This window comes from Gouania willdenowi, unplaced genomic scaffold (assembly GCF_900634775.1).
Source record: "Gouania willdenowi unplaced genomic scaffold, fGouWil2.1 scaffold_82_arrow_ctg1, whole genome shotgun sequence".
NCBI lineage: Eukaryota > Metazoa > Chordata > Actinopteri > Blenniiformes > Gobiesocidae > Gouania > Gouania willdenowi.
The window spans coordinates 272,878-279,481 of NW_021145248.1; the positions used below are offsets into that span (position 1 = coordinate 272,878).

The 6,604-nt window shown below is 37.2% G+C and overlaps 1 protein-coding gene across 1 annotated transcript in view; it reads right to left on the bottom strand.

Moving 5' to 3' along the window:
- The window catches only part of LOC114460870 (cilia- and flagella-associated protein 44-like), a 228,515-nt gene that overhangs the window by 54,213 nt on the left and 167,698 nt on the right, over positions 1–6,604 (bottom strand).

A 6,604-nucleotide genomic window follows, 5' to 3' on the forward strand; every position in this document is an offset into this window, starting at 1 on the left:
AAAACATCACCAGTTTCCACTTTAATTAACAGTAACAGCACCAGTTTGCTTTTTTGAGACATGCCGGAAACTTCTACCCCGTACTACTACTTCATGCACAAGCTGTAATATCACCAAGTTTGTACCAGTTGTTAGAGCTACTATCTTTACCAGTGAGCAAATATTTATTCCTGTGGTTATAGTTTTGCAAAGTTTTATTTGGCTTTATTTACAGGCGACTAGTTCCTATTGCTCGGAAACACATGGAAACCAGTTTTATTTTTTATTATTTATTTATTTTTTATATCATTATTATTTAAAAGGTTACCTCATTCAGATGTAGCCTACGTATATGTTCATAACAGGAACTATGCAGAATAAAAATGTTTAATGTATAAACTTGTAAATATGCAGTAGGAACTAATCACCAGTAAATAAAACCTTATTAAACTCCAAAAAACCATAACCAGGAATAAACTTGGTGATATTACAGCCTGTGAATGCAGTACGGGGTAGAATTTACTCTGTCTTCGGTATGTCTCTGAAATGTTTCTGGGTTTTAGTATCTCCCCTTTTTGTACAAGTAACAAAAAACACGAGCAGCTTCAAGTTTAATTAAATGATAATGACAGCACCTGCTGGTTAAAAAGTGCAAGAAATAAGTAAGCAAAACGTCTGTGGCTAAAACATCCATCCTTCTCGCAGTTGTTGTATCTGACAGAGGAATTCCCTTAATAGAATATGTTACCTGTTGTTTCACTTTATTGTCTGTTACCACCTCATCGACAGCAGCAATTATACAGTTTTTCACTGTTTCTGCATCAGTAAATGACTGTTTCTTTTTCATGAGTATCCATGTTACTCGTAGAGAAGCTATGGTTCCTTTCTGCTGCACCGTGCAAGTGTGAGAGAAGATTGCAGAGTTTTGTTTGCAGTTTAAAGCAAGTGGTTACAGTTTTGTCTGCTGAGCATCTGAACCCGATGGATAGTCGTCACAGTTGGCATGGGTCGTCTTGAAGTGCCGTCAGACATTTTCCTTTGAATGTGCCATGCCTTCTGTTTATCTGAAGCGCCTTTCCATAATGAGCAACAGACCCTTCTCATATTAGGCGCTGTAAGCAGCAGTGCTGGAAAACGTCACAAAGTGCCGCAAACTGTCACAGAGTGCCTTAAAGTGTCGTAAAGTGTCGCAAAGCCTTGTGTGTACAGTTTTAAATGGACATTAAACAATTTATTCACTAACTATGGATAGATGGGACACGGACCGGTTGAGTTTGAGGAGTGGGCCGGTTGTGGCCCATGGGCCGCCAGTTGAACAGCCCTGGTTTAAATCATCAAAGTCATGAAGTAATTAGATAACAAACAGTAAGGTCTTTTAATGGCAAAATAAAAAAAAACAAGAATCAACAGAAGATTTTGGATGTTTTTTACACACACACACACAAACACACACACACATAGATAGATATATAGATATTTTCAGATATGTATTACGACATACGCGCATCTTGCAAAATCTTGCAATAGAAAATGAAACAATAATGGAAGGGTTAGAACGCACATCTTTATTTTCTTTAGTGAACAAGAATGTGAGTATCTGAATCTGAATTTCCTTCTTGCTCGCTCCTCTCCTTTGAGGTGGTAGCAAGTGCTGCAGTCATCCACAATGTCTTCCAACTCCTGATGTTGATATTAAGTTATTTTGTGACTCACTTACAGAAGTCTTATTAACACAAATGAGGCTACCTTTGGCCATAAGTTAGTTCATCATATATAACCTTGGGAGTTCAGCCATCTCCCTCATGGCAAACATGACCAAACCATCACAGTCGTTGTTGTAGAAGTAACGTGAACAAAGTTAAAGGGCCAACATCACTCTGCTTTTCACTTTGTCATTAGTAGAGCCTTCCACTTCATACACTATCATGCGCTAATGACATATGCACACTGACATTTTGGATTTGTGGTCAACTTTTTGTGTGTTTAAACATACTGTAGAAGGAGAGTTGTTTCAATGTGGTCTTTTACTTCATTCGTAGGCTGTATTCAGAGTCTAAGGACATGTTGTTGTTGATATATTTGAGGCAAGGTAGCTCAAATGGGGCATGCACTACTGTTATGCTGCGTTCGATTGCACTCGGAACTCAGAAAGGTCCAGGTCGTCAATTCGAGCTAAATGTGCTTCATTCAATAAGCTCGGAAAACTGATGTTTGTTTTGATATTATTCAAGGAGCAAAATGCCTATATATTTTATCTACTTGAGGGTGAGAGAGAGAGAAACATCATATACTTTAAGTATGACTTAAACGTAGCAGCGAGGGGAATCCTGCATGCTTCATTGAACCATAGGCTATAGAAAGAATGCATTGAATTATAGGGCATCATTACGCAGAGCAGCGTTTAAATGAACAAAATTGGAATGGAAATGCTACTATAAAGTTATTCTACATTTTTAATTAGACAACACTTAAAAGTAAAAGTTGAGGAGAAAGTGACTGTTTACATCTCACGGTGTAAGGTGCAATTTTGCTAAGACGTCATTTTGATCGACTCGGGCTGCCTACATCCTGCCCAAATTCCTGAGTCGGCATCCCAAACTCAAGGGCTGATTTATTGCACTTTTCCAATTCGTTCTGTCTGATTTATTCGGGTTTTGGGTGCAATCAAATGCAGCATTATATCCATTCCTGGCATAAAAGCCTGCAGAAGGTACTTTAAGTTTAAACTATTAAGAGGGCTACAATTTTCTATCTATGTCTATTTATATTTCTGTACCACTAAACCCATCTCTGAAAGATTCAGGTATGTTTATTGATAACTTTGAGAACTCCTAACAACCACCTTCCTCTTCTTCATCTAGTTTAGAGGCAGCCAAGCAGAGGCAGGTAAAGGACCACGTGCGGCGAGAGGCTGCACTAACGGTGACTGAAACAAAAAAGAAACTCCATGAACTTCAAAGAAAGTTCAGACAAGTGCTGGATGAAAACCTGAGCTTACCAAAGCATGTTTGCCTCAAACCAGAGGTACGGTACATACAGTACATAAACATCTGAATATACGATCTGTGTGTATCACTCTGATTCAAATTACAATTTGTGTGTGTGTGTGTGTGTGTGTGTGTGTGTGTGTGTGTCTGTTTATGTGCAGGAGTTGTAGATAAATCATGGTTTTAATGAACAAACAGAGCATTTAAAGGCCCAGCGAGTCTCAGAAGTCAGGAGGGAGTTGGCCTGGGAGGAGGAACGTTGCTGCATAGAACTCAGAAAACGACAGGACTGGTACACACACACACGCGCACACACACAGTCAAATAATTATTCATACAGTCTACTTTTAATAGATAACGGACACATACAGTTCTCAAATAATGGAGACAATTCTTCAGGAAGGAAATTTGTCTTTTATCTCATGTCAATTGCAATTCAATAATGCAGCCATACTAGCAGATGTTTTCGAATCACCTGACTGTCCCCCTTTGCGATTATTAGAAGATATCATATCTTAAACCCAGTTTGAAAAAAGTGTCACAGTATTTATGAACTAAGTTTTTCAAAAACTTGATTGTCACCAGAAAAAATAAGTGTGTTGTATTAAGAAGAAGATTATACACATTAGGATCTTGGCCAGGGAGTGATTAAAGAAAAATACATAATTTTATTCAAAATTTGCATTTTTACTTTATCATGCCTAAAAAGACTTTCTTTGAAAAAAAGGCAATGGTTCAAGAATAACTGAACAAACATAAGATAATGATTAAAATAATGCCATTTTGTTGTTGGAAAATTTTACCTGTAATATTTTCTAGACAAACAAATAACAGTAAATAAACCTAGATATTCCTGTATTTAGAAATACAAATTTACCTAAATGTTATATTGCAATAATAATTATTATGGGATTACATCTTCAGTCTTAACTTACACCTTAAATACCAAAGATTCACCTTGGATTCTAAAAAGCAAATTCACATGTAGCTGAGTAGGCTACTTGTAAAATTGCCAAACCCAGATATTTTTAATTGAATGAATTTTACAACTCCAGAGCATTAGAAAAACCTTTGCCAATGAGTGCTATACTAGCCTTGAATATGGATCTCTGCGGGGTATTACCTGTAGTTCTAAATCAAAGTTAAAGCTTCTCTTTTTCTCTATTGCGTATGACTGAGAGGGAGACTTTTGGTCATGTTGCTGTTAACGTAATGTGTTTGTTGCTGATTTTAATGTTCCTATTGATTTTTAGGCTGTTAAATGTTTTCTGTTGCAGTTTTTGATCATGTAAAGCACATTGAGTTGCATTGTGTATGAAAAGCGCTATACAAACAAATTTGCCTTGCCTTGCCTTCTACTGTTGATGTGTTGGGAAAAGGATCCTACGACTTGTGACTTGATGTTCTAACATGGATCACCTGCAGCCATCACTCAATGATATGGCAATTCATAACATTGTTTCATATTTTGCACCTCTCCATTAATAATATTGTCTTTTAATTGTGTCCAATTTCATAGGAACCCTCTGGAAATCAATGTTGTCACCGTGGTTGCTATTCACAGCAGCCACAGAGTGTCCACCTACCCTCTCCCATCAGTGGCCAAGCCTCTACCTGAGGCCATGAATCAATGTCGTCCCACTCAGGCTAATGAGATAAGAGACACTGCACCATCAGGAAAAAAAACCTTCAATCATACTTCAAAAAACAGCAACAACCATGAGGGTGAGAAAATCTGTGTAATACACCCATTGTCACAAAGTCGCACACTGTACTGTATGTGCATTTTGCATGTGCATCTCTAGATACAGATGTGCCGCCAGTGGTGCCAAGAGCAAAGATTAAATTGGGAGATAGGCAGGAGGAGAGACTCCAGAAAGCTGCAGAGAAAGCCCAACAAGCTGGAGCTAAAATTGAGAAGAGGAAGCAGGAATGGGCCCTAATGTGAGTTGTTCAATTCAACTTTATTTATATAGCGCAAATTACAACAAAGTCATCAGGAACCGCTATCTCCAGCATCAAGACACCTGAAACAGAAAAGAGAGCGGAGGGCGAGGAGAAGGCACAGACTGCAGGAAAAACATGATACACTATGATTCACTCCTTCCTAGTGGTTGGGTTAACATTAAACGTCTTGCAGCATCCGCCATGGTCAGAAATGCTACCACTACAGACAAGGTTTGTCTTGTACTGGTCGCACGTATTGATATATGGGGTGGACGTCAGTGTAAATGATGTGAAGCAGTGTGAGCAGTATGATGGGTTATGCTAGGAGGGACAAAAGTGGGGGGTATGTGTTCTGTGATATATATTCTTGGGATGAGACGATACACTGAGTTCACAATATGATATGATAAATGACAATGGGCTTGATATGATGAAATATTTTTGAAAAGAAAAAAAGACATAAATTGCAGTTGGTAAAATAACTATGCTTTTGTTTGCCTTTAGTTCTGTACTTACATTCTTAGTCTTGGTTGACCTTTGAACTCAATAGGAATATTAATAAATAAAAACAATCTGGTGTGTAGTAGATTGTGTGACATTTTTTTTCTTATCAGATCCCACCCTCGGCGATACATCTTGTGATGTTTTAGTATTGCAATATCAAATGGTAACAACACTGATTTTTCTTCTCAGTTATTTGGAGAAACCAGAAGAAGAGCAGGATAATCTGGAGGATGAACAGGCACTTCTGGAGGCCAGAGAAAAGATGTGGGACATCACTAGCAAAAACCAAATTGAAAGCCTTGAGAAGAAAAAAGAAGAGCTGATGGCTTTGGAGGCACATGTAAACACACATTTCTGCCAGTTTAACTCTTTTGGAATCACATCTCTTTTTATTTTAATGTACCCAGTTCAAAACTGCTGAGGACAATAACCAAGATTGTTTTGACAACACAGATAAAAATATGATACAATGAAGATGTGTTTTTTACATAAAACGCAAGAATTTAGTCACAGATGTTGAAATTACTGCTCACAAGTTTGTTGTTGACTCCAGACTAGACAGTGATTCATTTGACTTTATTTTTGTTCTGGATTGTTTTTGAAGTTCATGATGGAATGTAAATTTTGGCCATATTTAGGTGTTTCCATGGAAAGCCAAAATATCAACATCAAACATTGTTTTGTCAAAAACTTTAAGTCTGCGAAAACACTAGAAATAACACTTTGGCAGTTTTTTGGGGATGGGAACAATTCTTGGATGAAATACAGGTAGCGGTAGTATATAAAAAAAATGTTCATTATCATCCCCAGCAACTTTATGACAAGATCACTTTTGGACATAATTTCCTTTACAAATCCAGAGAGCAAGACTTTATTAGAACCTAAAACAGTTAACTGATGAGAGAGGTCCCCTGAGTTAAACAAAACTGTTCTTCCACATTAGCAGCTACATCAGTAGTTTTTAACTGCGTTATAGTATTTCACTATTGGTGCAAACCAAAACCTGTACAAGAACATAATGATAAATATGTTTTACAAAGAAGTTTACTATTTTAAAATGTGTCATTAGTACATTTTTTAGGAAAAGTTTTAATCTAACCTGTCAACTACAGTATGTTTTGTGACTGCAAAGAGAAAACAATTATTCTTATCTATCATGCAAATTACAAAATGTGGACATAAAAGCT